Source organism: Lissotriton vulgaris, chromosome 8 (assembly GCF_964263255.1).
Source record: "Lissotriton vulgaris chromosome 8, aLisVul1.2, whole genome shotgun sequence".
Classification (NCBI taxonomy): domain Eukaryota; kingdom Metazoa; phylum Chordata; class Amphibia; order Caudata; family Salamandridae; genus Lissotriton; species Lissotriton vulgaris.
In genome coordinates, this window is record NC_141696.1 from 1,464,854,826 (window position 1) to 1,464,871,133 (window position 16,308).

Here is a 16,308-nt window from a genome sequence, read left to right on the forward strand (position 1 = left end):
TAGATGCCCGTGGGCAGCAGTACCTTTAACATTTTCGTGATATCTTCGTACGTATAATCCCCCATCAGTAACATGTCTTTAAGCTCTCTATGAAAACCTGCAGGGTCTTTATCATGGCACGGGACTAGTTTCTTCATTTCTAACAGTTCTAACTTGGTCAGAGGTGTGTGTACATACACACGTTTCAGAGTATGATCGGTACCCATGACTGGATGTACTTCTCGTAAGGGGTTCTGACTTTCAATGCCATGCAGACGTTCCATATGATACATTTTCCTTTCTGGGGGCGGAGCGGGAACGTATTCAGAGCTTACGAAAGTGTTATATCTGTGTCGCTGTTCTAGAATTATTTGAATTAATTTGGTGCTTAAACCTCTCCATCTATCAGTGAGTAGTGCTTCTAATGTATCATGTAAGGGACCTGGGTCAGAATGTTGGTTTCTGTATTTCGTGAGGAGGTGCTGAATCATGTATACACCTGCTAATTTCTGCTCGTCTGGGGAAAGGTTCAAAAATGTCTGCGCTACTGTGTCATCGTTATATATATCCGGATTGTCCGTCCATAATATGGCGGACCGGGCTAGTTCTTGTTCATCCATAGAATTGAGTACATGGTACCCCATTCGGTCTCGAAGCCTTTTATCAGTCTCCTGGAACTGATGTTCGGCAGAATTCGGGTTTGTTAAGGCAGAGAGAAAAACTCTCTTGCTTTCTGGACGGATGCCCTTCCTAAGGTAAGTTCCCTTACCTACATACGCTATCGTGTCTGTAGTCTTTTCTGGTTCTTCAGGTTCTTCTTCCCCCTCGGAGGAAGCCTTGTCTTTCTCTTCTCTGTGTATATCTATCACTGCTTTTCTTATTTTCTTGTACATACTGGCTATGCAGGTCCCCTTGTCGTGTTTTCCTTCAGATATATTTTGACCCCACTTGTTTAGTGCATCTCAATCAATCAATCAGTGACACTTATAAAGCGCGCTACATACCCGTGGGGTCTCAAGGCGCTGGGGGGGGGGGGGAGCCGCTACTGCTCGAACAGCCAGGTCTTCAGCTTCTTCCTGAAGAAGAGGTGGTCTTGGGTCAGGCGCAGGTCGGTCGGGAGGGAGTTCCAGGTCTTGGCGGCCAGGTGGGAGAAGGACCTTCCTCCTGTAGTCGCTCTTCGGATGCGGGGGACGGCGGCGAGGGCGTGGTTGGCTGATCGGAGGTGGCGTTTGGGAGCGTAGAAGTTGACTCGGCTGTTGAGGTAGCTCGGGCCTTGGTCGTGTAGGGCTTTGTGTGCGTGGGTGAGGAGGCGGAAGGTGATTCTTTTGTTGACGGGGAGCCAGTGAAGGTCTCGCAGATGTCCGGAGATGTGGCTGGTTCGTGGGATGTCGAGGATGAGTCTGGCTGAGGCGTTCTGGATCCGCTGGAGTCTCTTCTGGAGCTTGGCGGTGGTCCCGGCGTAGAGGGCGTTGCCGTAGTCCAGTCGGCTGGTGACGAGGGCCTGGGTGACGGTCTTCCTGGTCTCGGTGGGGATCCACCAGAAGATCTTCCGTAGCATGCGTAGGATGTTGAAGCATGCCGAGGAGACGTTGTTGACTTGCCTGGTCATGGAGAGGGAGGAGTCCAGGATGAAGCCCAGGTTGCGTGCATGGTCTGTCGGTTTGGGTGCGGTGCCCAGGGCGGGAGGCCACCAGGAGTCGTCCCAGGCGGAGGGAGAGGAGCCCAGGATGAGGACCTCCGTCTTGTCTGAGTTCAGTTTCAGGCGGCTGGTCGTCATCCACTCGGCTACCTCTTTCATCCCTTCGTGCAGGTTGGCTCTGGCGGCGGCGGGGTCGTTGGTCAGGGAGAGGATCAGCTGGGTGTCGTCGGCGTAGGAGATTATGCTGAGGTTGTGTTTGCGTACGATGGCCGCGAGGGGGCTCATGTAGACGTTGAAGAGGGTGGGGCTCAGAGATGATCCTTGGGGGACGCCGCAGATGACTTCGGTGGCCTCTGACTTGTACGGTGGTAGGCGGACTCTCTGTGTTCTCCCGTCGAGGAAGGAGGTGATCCACTCCAGCGCCTTGTCCTGGATTCCGACGTTGCTGAGGCGCCGTACTAGGGTGCGGTGGCAGACCGTGTCGAATGCCGCGGAGAGGTCTAGGAGGATGAGGGCCGCTGTTTCTCCATTGTCCATCAGGGCTCGGATGTCGTCGGTGGCGGCGATGAGGGCGGTCTCGGTGCTGTGGTTGGCTCGGAAGCCGGACTGTGAGGGGTCGAGGGATCCGTTCGTCTCGAGGAAAGCGGCCATCTGCTTGTTGACGGTCTTCTCGATGACTTTGGCTGGAAACGGGAGGAGCGAGATGGGGCGGTAATTCTTGAGGTCGGTGGGGTCCGCTGTTGGTTTCTTGAGTAGGGCGCTGAGTTCGGCGTGTTTCCAGCTCTCGGGGAAGATGGTGGTGTCGAGGGATGTGTTGATGATGTCTCGCAGGTGGGGTGCGATGACAGCGTCGGCTTTGTTGAAGACGTGGTGAGGGCAGGGGTCGGTCGGTGATCCGGAGTGGATGGAGTTCATCGTGCGGATGGTGTCTTCGGTGCTGATCGGGGTCCAGGCGTGGAGGGTGGTGGTGGGGGGTGGTTGTTCGGTCATGGTGTGCGTTGGTTGGTTGTTGAAGCTGTTGTGTATGTCCGTGATCTTGTTGTGGAAGTATGAAGCCAGGGAGTTGCAGAGGTCTTGCGATGGGGTGATGTCGTTGTTTCCTGCGCTGGGGTTGGAAAGCTCTTTGACGATGTTGAAGAGTTCCTTGCAGTTGTGTGCGTTGTTGTCCAACCGGTCCTTGAATGCTGTTTTCTTGGCGGCGCGGATCAGCTGGTGGTGTTTCCGGGTGGCAAGTTTGAAGGAGGTCCTGTTGTCCGGTGTCGGTTCCCTTCTCCAGACTTTCTCGAGGGCTCGGCAGTTCTTCTTGGAGCTCTTGAGTTCGTCGGTGAACCATGGGGCTTTCTTGCTGCCGGGTCTGCTGGGCGGGGTCCTCAGTGGGGCGAGTTCGTCCGCGCAGTTGCTGATCCACTTCGTGAGGTTGTCGGCGGCCTGGCTGGGGTTCGCTGAGCTGGCAGGAGGGTGCTGGCTCAGGGAGGTGGCGAGCTGGTCTGCTGTGATCTTGTTCCAGCTTCTGCGGGCGGTCTGTTGCTGGTGGTGGTGGGTCGTTGTTTTCTTGAAGGTGAAGTGGACGCAGCTGTGGTCCGTCCATTGAAGCTCTGTGGTGTGGCTGAAGTTGATGTCCTTGCTGGATGAGAAGACAGCGTCGAGTGTGTGTCCGGCGAGGTGGGTGGGGGTGGACACCAGTTGCTTGAGTCCCAGGTTGGTGAGGTTGTCGAGCAGGGTGCTGGTGTTGCGGTCGTTGTTGTTCTCCAGATGGAAGTTGAGGTCTCCCAGGAGGATGTAGTCAGCGGAGGGGAGGGCATGTGGGCTGACGAAGTCGGCGATGTCCTCGCTGAATTGTGTGCGTGGTCCAGGGGGTCGGTAGATCAGGGTGCCTCTGAGGGTGGTGTTCGGGTTGGTGTGGATCTGGAAATGCAGGTGTTCGGCGGTGGTCAGGGAGTTGTCGGTGCTGGTCGTGAGACGGATGGTGCTCCTGTGGATGATGGCGATGCCTCCTCCCATCTGGTTGGCGTTTCGGTCCCTCCGGACGATCTTGTAGCCCTCTGGGATGGCGATGGCGATGTCGGGAGCTGAAGAGGCGTTCATCCAGGTCTCCGTGAGGAAGGCCACGTCTGGAGCTGTGGTGTCGAGGAGGTTCCAGAGTTCGATGGCATGTCTGTGGATGGAGCGGGTGTTGAGCAGGATGCACTTGAGGTGGGTACTGCTGGTGTTCGGCTTGGTGGGTGCTGGTGCGAGGCAGGTCCGGATGCAGGTGAACTTGCAGGCGTGGCAGCTGAAGGGTCCGTGGGTACGTCGTGGAGAGGCTTGATGGCATTCTGGGAGTCGGCCGGTGTTGAGAGCGGTGAGGGTGGCGGCGGAGTACGTCAGGCGGGTCGGTCGGGGTCTTCGTGGGCCAGGGGTCCTGGCGCTGGTCGCGATCCGGTCGCGGACGGGCGTAGACGGGCTTACCTTTGGCGCGCCTTCGGCGCACAATCGGCGCGCCCGCTGCGCGTGACCGCTGCGCGTCCGCACGGTCGCCATTTAAGGCGAAGTGCGCGGGTGGGCGGAGCATCTAATTCACTCTGATCTGTCCCAGGCCTGTCTCGTTCTCTTATTAGGCAATTTATGAAAAAACGTAGTATCTGTGCTTGAACGTCAACTTTCTGATGCTCCATGGCATCCTTAATACTGTCAGGGTCTACCCCAGTCTGAACAAACTGATATATTCTATCTAGGCGCTCCTTCATTCCTGCAAAGAACAGCAGGAAATCAGTAGCAGATCGTAACCGTAGTGATGCCATCATCATTCTATCATCTTTGCCGGGTACTGGATCATATCTGCAAACTGAAAGGTTTTCCTTGAGTATGTCAAGGCGGGGTGACTTGAACGAGAGAGGACTCTGCATAACCCTAAAGTTGAATCTGTGTGTTAATGGCGGGGTCCGGAGACCCGCGGTCGCACCTCCTGAGGCGGAGGCTTGGGCATTATCTCTATGTGGAGTCTGTATCTGAACGTGAATTTGTCTTTTAGTAGGGTCAGGTAGACGTGGTTTCGGTATATCAATTTTAGGTGCGGGAAGTGGTGGAGGTGGTGGAACAGGGGGAACCTGTCGTGGTACTGGCGGAATATGATCTTGGGGCGGGTTACCACCCCCGTCCCCGTCGCTAGGCAGGGCGCGAACAGGCAGGTTGGTGTAAGCGGGAGCTACATCCTCTAGATAGGAATTTAGGAATATATCTTTAGTGGTCTTGTGCGTTACTTTAGTTGGAACCAATGGTGACGGCAGATTTTTCGGTATTTCTGAAATGGCCTCAGGCGAACCCTCGGCCGCGAGATACATACCGTTTACGAAGTTATTTCGTGCACGGTCTATTTGCTCTGATTTTACTCGGATCCCCTCAGTAATTAATTCGTTTTCTTGGACTTTATCTGATTCTTTAAGTCTGTCCTCTCTACGTAGTTCCTTTTCAGCACGCTTATGTGATTCCTTACGCCAGAACTCTATGGCGTCTTTCTGAGATTGTCTGGCTTTCTTTTTCCATAATGCTTCTTCTACCTTCATGATGCACTCGGCATCCCATGTTCCAGTAACTGGCCATCTGTGTCTCTCGTCTAGATGCTTAGTATAATCGGCCCATAAGTCTAGATACAGTATGGCATCTATGCCATGCTTATGATACATAAAATTTCCTGGAGTGTCCCTAGGGGGGATAGGAATTTCTTCCTCTAGTATCCCTTTCCTAGTTCCTATCTGTTTTAACTTGTTGAAAAACGGCATCTTGTTTACTTAGTACTGAACGCTCAATCCTTGCTACTTAATACTGGATACAGCTAGTTATACTAGAACACAATAATGCACATTAAAAAACAGTCACACTCATACCACGACATTAATTACATAAAAGACATTTAAAGACATATATGACTACCCCCTATAAAGGATGTACTGCTAAACAGCACAGATACACTGCTGAGAACAGTGCAAGGACTTGAATCATCGGATATACTGCTAAACAGTACAGATACACTGTCTAAAACAGTGCAGACCGGACTTGTGTAACCCAAACCCGTCTAGATACGTCCCAGTAATGGTACTCACCGGGAAGCACGGAAAACAGAAGGCCTTGGAAAACTCGACTGGACTGGACCGGACTCGACTCGACACGTGGATACTTCGGAAAACTGGTGGGCCTCTTGACACCTCGGACCTTGCTTCTTTCGGCTAGGCTCTGGTCGGGATCCTCCGCACTCCTCACCGCCTCGTCTGGGTACTGCTCGCAATCTTCGTCACCTCCGTAGGCCAGAGGGAGATACAGGAAATCCTGCCAGTACGCGTAGTTTCCTTCTAACTGATGGCAGGGGACAGAGCTTGCAACGCACCAACCGGCGCGTGAGGTGGGGGAGGGTCCCTGTTCGGGCGCCAAAATGACGTAAATAATTAATTTACCATCTTAATTTCTATGCAGATAAGTACTTAATCAATAATAACTCAGATCGGAAGAAAGAAGACAGAGTCCGTGGTGTTAGAGTTCTTAGGGGTTTTATTCCTTAAAGAGGAATGGTCATGACCAGGATATCAGGTTCTGACCACCACAAGGGTGTCAGAAGGGATAGAGCAATATTTTATTGACAATACATAGCTTATATACTTAATTTACATCATAGAAAGCAATATAGTAGGCGTAACAGCTGAGAGAAGACAAGATAACAGCATCCACGTGTTACTAGTACGTAATCAGGAGGCGTGGACTAGGCGTAACTGGAGGTGTGCTCTAGAAACGTCACAGGTAGGTGTCACATGTGGGTGGCACTAAACAGAAATGTTGCAATGTCAGCAGAAATCTGAAGCTTGGGTGCGCGCGCAGCTGCATGACGTGTGATTGGCGTGAAACTGGAGGGTGCAGGGGCTTGACATTTACACTGACGGAAAGAGACAGAAGTCTGGCATGTCAGATCAACTTGTGCTTCTATCCTATCTGATATCTGATGTTTAGGAACTGAGCTATCTGGGCGGAAAGGTCTCTGGGGCAGAAGCTATTCTATACTGACTGTGAGTGCGTGTATAAGCGCCTGAGTGTCTGCCTGAGAGTCTGCATGAGAAGCGTGGGGGCATGGGCCTTCCAGGGTAGCATGGTAATGGGAGCTATGAATTACTTGCATAGAAACAGTGTGGCCGGGCCCTTTGGCTCTGCAGCTGGGGAATGTTTACTGAAACTGGTAGGCAGGAATGTATCTTCGAGGAGCGGAACAGATAACTCGAAGGTTGTAGTCAGTCTTGGCAGGCAGCAGGCTGAGCTAAGCGTGGTGGGCCGCGCTGGAAGTAAGGCAGAGTTCACAGGTACGGGGGCAGCCTGGGCAGCCTGGGCTGAGACTTTCAGAGTCAGAAGGAAGAAAGAGGCTCGATGGCAGAAATTCAGGGCCTACTTTGCCAGAGCTGAAAAACATGTAAAGTACACTACAGAAAGACGTTGGCATAGTATACTTAGGAACGGACTATTTGACCCATTCAGGGTGGGTCTGAAAGAGGACATGTTAACGTTGGACGCAAATGTATTTGCGTCTTCATAGCTTGCACAGGAGGGAAGTTACATGCACTTTAATTCGTACATGGAGATGGTGGGGTACACGATAGGGAACACATCTTTGACCAAAAATTTATATTTCCTCAGTACACCGCCGTGTAGTGGTTGCCAGACCACTGTAGATGTGCCCGACCCCCTGGCCTACGTCTGGGGGCCCTGTGCCGGGGGTAGGTTGTGCCACTAGTCCCAGGTGTGTACTGTAGTCCGGCATTGGATGGGGAGGGCTGTGCATGCAAACCTTTGTAGATTGGAGGCACTCTCTGCAGCAGTGGCTTACAAGGAGAGGCTTCAGTGTCCCTAGACCAGCACGTTTACCTTGACTCGCTAATTCACCACCCCCCAGTGTAATCCAGGCATAACCATGGGATGGGGGGTTTATGAGCAGGCCAAACAGCTCCCAGGCCCAAGGGGTGGAGGACGGTGAAGTGGAGGGGGGGTGATTGGTGTTGCAATATTTAGCAATGTCAATAGCTCAAACTTAATTATTGTGAGATCTATTGCATTGCAAATGCTTGTTTACATGTGGTTAAGCCACTAACTGGAGCTGAGGTTGAGGATGGGGGTGCTGAATAATTAGAAATTAAATAACAGCTCCAAAAGCCCTGCTGCTGAGTTCAACTTTTTTGTTGCTCAAATAAGTGTGATTTCTGATATTTGTCTGTTTCCATGGATTTTTTTGCATGATTTTGGTAGCTAGAAATGGCCACTCTAAATGACAATGGGAACTAGCCTCAAAGGGCATAGGGATAATATGTTTGTACACAAGAAGGAAATACTATTTCTTTTGAAAGTATTTAACCACCAACCTGGTTGGTGGCATGCTTCATCATCGGGCTCCACCGGTGACACTTAATGTGTCCCGGGTGTGCTTCAACGCCTGTTTACAGCGGAGCTAGTTTCGTGGTGAATGAGTGTGCAGTGATAACGTGTGAGTGTGAAGTAAAAACTGTCCTTGGGTCCCAATTCCTATACCAGGTAATTTTATAAGCGGGCCCTTGGCAGTGTTAAATAAAAAGGCAATGGTTGTGTTGCGGAGTTATCTATGGTCTTCCACATCCTGTGTGGTCAACATGTTTCAGCCAGGCCTTGGTAATGAGACAGCTTTCTTCAGGACCTATAAGTGTGTGAAGTGCTCGCAAAGTGATTTAAAAAGGCAGGGTCAGGAATTGAGTGTAAGTGACCCGCTATGTCTAAGGTGCAATATGGGTAAGAGGCTGCTTCCCTCTGTGCTTTGCACCTGTAAAAAGAAAGGACATAAAACAACACAAACAAACACATAATGAATGGAAATTAGCATCCCAGGGTGCACATGTATCTTATGTGCTTAAATGCTGTCGTGTCCGTGTAGTAACCATAATGCTAAAATAATGGCGTGGTAGTTGGTTGGCGGTAAAAGCTATATGTGCATATAATCGATAGCGAATCACACCATGCTGCAAATTGGTGGCGGACAGTTAAAAGATTACAAATGCAGTATCACCTGCAGGGACGTTTATAAAGCTTCTGGCTCCCCATTGGCTCCTTTGTGTGCTTTTAGACATTCCTTTCCTTTCATTTGCTAATTCTTATGTTTGTCCCACCTTTTGGTGGGGGGTTCTAGCCCCTGGCGACTGGCCCTGTTACGTATACAGGGTCGGATTGGCAAGGCGGGCACTCAGGCAGTGGCCGAGTGGCCGGTATCCGAGTTCCAGCTGTGGGCTGCTTTTTTGGACAGCCTGGAGCCGATTTGGGCTATGTCTGTGTGGTACAGATGCCGCCAGAGGACCAGTGGGTGCCTGCTTGTCCTTTATGGGGGCGATTGGCGTTAATTACCTCCCTTTTATCAAAAGGCAGAGGTGTCACTCTCATTCTCTTACTGGGCCGGCCCAAAAATGTATGCATATTGAGGCGGGGCAGAGGGCCTTAGCAGAAGTGGCCTCACTTGTTTTCAGGTGTGTTTGACCAGTGTGAAATAATTTGTGTATTTTTAAGATCTAAGTAAAGTTAAGAAAACATTGCTCTCTCAGAGACCGTTCCACCCCTTCCTTTTATAAAACTTTGCTGAAGCAGTGTTTTGTGAAAAGGCAATATGCAAATGAGGGCCACTTTTTTTTAGTGTGCCCGGGCCTATTTTTAACCCCAATCCAACCCTGTTTATTTCCCTTCTGTTTTATTTCATCACGTTGTTGCAGTTCTTTTTCTGTTTCCTTGTTTTGAACAGTTCTCCGCGCACAATCTTCCCTTTATCAGTGCTGCAACTCAATTCAACTTTAACCATGGTGGCAGCTTCAGGAGGCCCGCGCCCGCAGGTAACATTTTAGTTATAATCAGTTCGACCGCCCCAGCCTCATGTCTAAGTATTGCTGCTGCATGCATTTCTTTTGTCGTGCCAGTTTATTCTCCACCGCACCCTGCTCATTCACCAGGGTTAAAGGAGGAAACCGGTGTTCGAGAATTTGGCCACCTGCTCGCATCCTCCTACACTCAACATGTGCTGTTGCTGCACCCTGGCCAGTAAGGTGACCAACGGGCATTGGTGTAAATACAGTACGGTGAGTGTAAAAATTCAGGACAAAGGGTCAAAATTCAGGGCACAAATTCAGGACAGGAGGTCAAAATTCAGGACAAAACTTCAGGACAATTGGATACCTTTTACAGACACATCAGAGGTCACGCAATGTTATATAAGTAAGCCCAGCCATATCCAAACATATTCAACCATTTGTAAACCTAGCCATCATATATCCTTCCATCTACCATTTCACTCATCCATCCCTTCATCCATCCTTTCACTCATACATCCATTATCGCTCCATCCACCCTTTCATCCTATCCATCTGTACAATCATCCATTCACTCTTCAGCCCATCCATCCATTCACTCATCCATCCAGCCATTTACTCTTTCACCCATCCAGCCATCCTTTCACTTACTCATCCATCCACCCAGTCACTCATCCTTCTACCCATCCACCCTTTCAGTCATCCATCCATCCTCCCTTTCTCTCTCCATCAACTCTTTCACTTAGCCATCCTTCCTTCCATCCATCCACCCACCCATCCATCTACTCATCCACTCATGAATCCATCCATTGACCCTATCGCTCATCCATCCTTTCTCTCATCCATTTATCCTTTCACTCCTTCACTCATCTATTCATCCTTTTGTCCATCTACCCTCCATTTCACTCATTCATCCATCCTAACATCAACCCTTTCACTCATCCGTCCATCCATTCACCCTTGCACTTATCAATCCATCCATCATTTCACTCATCCATCCATCCACTCACTTATCATCCACCTTTTCACTCATCTCCTTTCACTCATCCATCCACCCTTTTACCCATCTAGCTACCCTTCCACCCAAACATCCAGCTATTTACCTTTTCTCTGTTCCATCCTTCCACGCACTCATCAATCCATCCATCCTCTCTCATTATCCATGTATTCAATCTTTCATTCATCCATTCACCCTTTCACTAATTCATCCAGCCAGCCATCCAACCATCCCTTCACTTACTCACTTGCCCACCTTTTCATAATAATTTTGAGCTGAGCCTTTTTGAGAAGAGGCCCATTGAGAACTTCACCCTCACTGCAGGAGCCATTCCAGGACTGGGACAGAAGTCACCCAGGGCAGAGACAGGATCCACCACAGGGGGGGCAGGAGCCATCACAGGTGGGGGGGGGGGACAGGAGCCACCACATGGAGGGACAGGAGCCATCACTGGGGGGGTAGGAGCCATCACTGGGGGGGCAGGAGCCATCACTGGGGGCGGCAGGAGCATTCACAGGAGGGGGAACATGAGCCATCACAGGAGGGGGGAACAGGATCCATCAGGGTGGGCACAGGGGTGGCCATGCAGTATTCTAGTATCATCTTGGTCCCTTCCAGGGTGGGGTAGGGCTCTTCACCACCTCCTGGACAAGACAAATAGAAGACAGGCTCTTTCCAAAATGTTAGTTTTGCCATCCCCCACTGTGATGTACAGTACTTACAGGAGATACTCCAAGAGAACTGATTCAACTGATTGTCCTCCATACTTTGTTAATCAGTGTGGGTGCGATTATGCCATTTCTTTATTTTATTACATTATAGACTGCATGTTTGAAGAACCCAGGTTTGTTTACAATTTAGTGACAGCAATTAATCTCTGTGAAGAGAACCACGTGCTGCCTCGGTGTAATCATCATGGCCGGTTCTAGGATGTTTGGGGCCCTGGGCAGAAAGGGAATGTGTGAAGCCCCTCTAAAGTACAGAGACATGATGCATTCAGGGATGTGTGCATCTGAATAGATGACCCTGCTCCTGAAGCTGCACCCCCTCCCTCTCAATCACCTTCAAGCCCCTCTTAACAGCTCATCAAAGGCTGACGGTGTGAGGGTTGTCATCCCGCTGTGCCTCTCCAATGGGGCTAGGTATCTGAGCTTTGGAACAGCATCTGAGTCTGTTACATCCGAGCTCAACAGAAACAGAGCCAAAGAGGGAGGTGGGTGGAAGCTGTGCCCGGTTAAAATTACGGACAAATGGCATCCGTTAAAGAATCCTTCACGGACAACGGACAGACAGCCGAAATGACGGACTGTCCGTGAAATTTACGGACGGTTGGTCACCCTACTGGCCAGGTAGAGCCCAGCTTATGCAGCAGACTCACCACACTAGTGTGAGTCTCAAAGTGAGAGCAGGTAGCACAGGCTGAGGCACTGCAGGATGGCTCGCTGTCTGACTCTGAAACAGAGGCAGGCTGGGGGTTCCGCACTGCCCACAGCAGGTCCTCTCAGTGGATCATTCTGACTATCAAGAGGCTCGGGTGAGTCAGATATTAATTTAATAATCTGGTGCTGCCAACCTTAAAAATGTTTGTTACGAGATTGGGGTGCGGGCTCCACCACGTCACAGAGCCATGCAAATCGGCATACTAAAGGTTTCTGTCTGTGCTGTAAAGACAGGGCTATTGAAGGTGAAAATTGTGTCCAACTAAACTAACAGTTTTGCTGATTTATTAGTGCAAAGGCTTTAATATTCATGCTTGACAGTGGCAGTAGGTACAAAGCCACAACCTTTTTTTTCCCAGCACAGTCAGACTTGCTAAATCATAGATATGTCATGTGATTAGCTTAGTGTGTTGCTACTTTTGTCGCAGAGATCCATTTTGTCTGGGGTCTGAAAACGGACCCTGGAATCGCACACGCATGTGCGTGTGCTTTTCCTTTTGGGTTCCGTTATTGAGCTTTCAGTGCATGTTTTTTTTTAACAGAGCACGCAATAGGCCAAAGGCGGGCGTATTGCTCTGCCCATGGCCTATTGGTGTCTGTTACGCGCACCAACGCCCATATGTTTTCAATTATCGTTACAGATACCGACACGATAATTGAAAACATATGCCTGCAACGGATTTATCCCGCAGCTTCTAACTCCTCTAGCCAGAAACACGAAAATGAAGTAACAGGTGAGGAGAGGTCATGTAGAATGTTTATGGAAATGAGACAGCCAAGAAACGTTAAGCGCTCTCTTTAATAATTACCAAATGAAAGCAGCCCTACGCTTCCAGGCTATCTCTGGAAGGGGGCAAGAGGTGGTACGCCGCCGTGTAGTGGTTGCCAGACCACTGTAGATGTGCCCGACCCCCTGGCCTGTGTCTGGGGGCCCTGTGCCGGAGGTAGGTTGTGCCACTAGTCCGAGGTGTGTACTGTAGTCCAGCACAGGATGGGGAGGGCTGTGCATGCAGACCTTTGTAGATTGGAGGCAGCAGTAGCTTACAAGGAGAGGCTTCTGTGTCCCTAGACCAGCACGTTTACCTTGACTCGCTAATTCACCACCCCCCAGTGTAATCCAGGCATAACCATGGGATGGGGGGGTTTATGAGCAGGCCAAACAGCTCCCAGGCCCAAGGGGTGGCGGACGGTGAAGTGGAGGGGGGTGATAGTTGGACAGCTAATGATGAGGATAGTAGGCCTTCGCCGCTCCCCACGCCTGAAGATCACGGCATTACATTAGTTCCGCCCTCAGCGGCTGGGGCCAGCCTTCTTTCAGACCCCTTCCTTGGAGAGTCTGATGTTCTTCTTTATGTCTTAATGGCGAAGGGCGGCGGGCAGCAGGCAGCAGGAGCCAGCGAGTGGTGTGAGAAGTGCGGCTCTCGCTACTACACATGTGGACCGGGGCAAAGATAGAGAATGCGTAGCCATCTAGGTCAAATGGAACAGGAGGGAGAAGAGGCAGATGCCCAGCTAAACAGCCAGGCCACCTGGCTGTTCCCTGGGTGTGCCATGTTAGTAGGCCTCTATGATTGGTTTGAGCTGGATTTGGGAGCACTCCGGCAACATGTCAGGCCCATACCGCCCACTCCCTCAAAACACAGGGGCACTGATGAAGCAATGAAGGATGGCTGGCCACTGGGTGCAGGTTGGGCTCCCCCAGCAAAGGTAGTCACTGCAAAACCAATAGATGTGGGAAGGGCACATGCACTGGTTCTTTTAGGAGAGGATGAGGAGACAGACGGCGCAGCATCCGTGATCCGTTCAGTGTACCCTGGAGTCTCTCCAGCCTCATGGGCGTTGCGTTGGTGGCCCTGTTGAGGGATGTTACTCTGCCATGTCTGCCGGGGTGCGATGGGTGGTAATCTTGGCGTCTAGGTCTGGGAGGCTGGGCACAGGTTGGCCCCCACCACATGGTGCACAGGCCCGGTGGGCCTTTCAGTGTTCAATAAGCAGCTCCAGCAATCTCTCACAACGGGTGGCAGGCAGCTGTGCCAGCCCGATGGTGCGTCTACGATGTGTGGTTGCAGACCTGGGATGGCCATGTGGACTATGTGTCCTCCTTTGTAGAAGCGCCCACAATTAGCCAAGCCTTGCCTGCAATCTCGGGGTACCAGTCCAGGCCCCACAGGCGCAGCTAGTCACTGAAGGGCACAATAGGTGAATGGTTGCGCCTTCGGTCCAGGCAAAAGGCTCACAGAATGCCGGGGTGGGGGGGTCGGTAAAATGTGGGCTGTCTGTGTAAGGGTAATTACTGCCAGGATCAGTACAGACGATGGCAGATCATGGGTCATGGTGTAGAGCAGCTCTAAAACACACCCAACATTTTTTCATAGCTGACCACGCACCAGCTTCCAGACTCATTTGAGTTGACTGCGCAAGTGTGATTAAATGATCAACCACACTCACAACCACACACACAACCACACACACACACACAACCACACAAACAACCACACACACACAACCACATGCACACAACCACATACACAACCACCCATACAAACACACACACACAACCACCACACAACCACACAGACAACCACACAACCACAACCACACACAACCACACACACAACCACACACACAACCACACACACACAACCACACACACACAACCACACACACACAACTACACACAACCACAACCACATACACAACCACACACACACACAACCACACACACACAACCACACACAACCACACAGACGCAACACAACCATGGGCTTACACACAGCCACACCCAACCACACACACAACCACACACACAACCACAAACACAACACACACAACCACAACCACACACACAACCACGTACACACACAACCACAACCATACCCACACAACCACACACACAACCACAACCACATACACATACAACCACACAACCACACCGTCAGTGCACACTTTCACCAGGCACAGACACCATCAGTCATCAGTGCACACTTTCACCGGGCACAAACACCATCAGCCGTCAGTGCATGCTTTCACTGGGCACAAACACCACCAGCCGTCAGTGCACGCTACAATCAGGCACACACCACCAGACATTAGTGCACGCTTTCACCAGACACACACACACCACCAGCTATCAATGCACGCTTTCACCAGGCACACACCACCAGCCATCAGTGCACGCTTTCACCAGGCACACATACCGCCAGCCGTCAGTGCACGCTTCCACCAGGCACACACACCACCAGCCCGGAGTGCACACTTCCACCAGGCACACACACCACCAGCCATCAGTGCTCAATTTCTACAGGCAAACACACCACCAGCCATCAGTGCATACATTAATTGTTAACGCATCCACAATTAACTATTGTAGCAATCGCAGTATGGCGCACTTTACTTTTAAACATATTCATCTAAAGCTCAGCATGCCACCATTGCTACAAAAATAAATAAAAAAACAATTTGGCCTACAATTTATAGACTTTTGTTGCAATTGGTGTTGCAATATTTAGCAATGCCAATAGCTCAAACTTAATTAATGTGAGATCTATTGCATTGAAAATGCTTGTTTACATGTGGTTCAGCCACTAACTGGAGCTGAGGTTGGGGATGAGGGTGCTGAATATTTAGAAAATAAATAATAGCTCCAAAAGCACCTGCTGCTGAGTTCAACTTTTTTGTTGCTCAAATAAGTGTGAATTCTGATATTTGTCTGTTTCCATGGATTTTATTGCATGATTCTGGTAGCTAGAAATGGCCACTCTAAATGACAATGGGAACTAGCCTCAAAGGGCATAGGGATAATGTGTTTGTACAGAAGAAGGAAATAGTATTTCTTTGAAAGTATTCACCCACCAACCTAGTTGGTGGCATGCTTCATCATCGGGCTCCACCAGTGACACTGAATGTGTCCCGGGTGTGCTTCAACGCCTGTTTACAGCGGAGCTAGTTTCGTGGTGAATGAGTGTGCAGTGATAGCCTGTGAGTGTGAAGTAAAAACTGTCCTTGGGTCCCAATTCCTAAACCAGGTAATTTTATAAGCGGGCCCTTGGCAGTGTTAAAAAAAAAGGCAATGGTTGTGTTATGGAGTTATCTATCGTCTTCCACATCCTGTGTGGTCAACATGTTTCAGCCAGGCCTTGGTAATGAGACAGCTTTCTTCAGGACCTATAAGTGTGTGAAGTGCTCGCAAAGTGATTTAAAAAGGCCGGGTCAGGAATTGAGTGTAAGTGACCCGCTATGTCTTACACTCCTAAGGTGCAATATGGGTAAGAGGCTGCTTCCCTCTGTGCTTTGCACCTGTAAAAAAGAAAGGACATAAAACAATACAAACAAACACATAATGAATGGAAATTAGCATCCCAGGATGCACATGTATCTTATGTGCTTAACCCCTTGCGTGCGGCGGGAATTCCCTGCCCATGCTGACTCCGC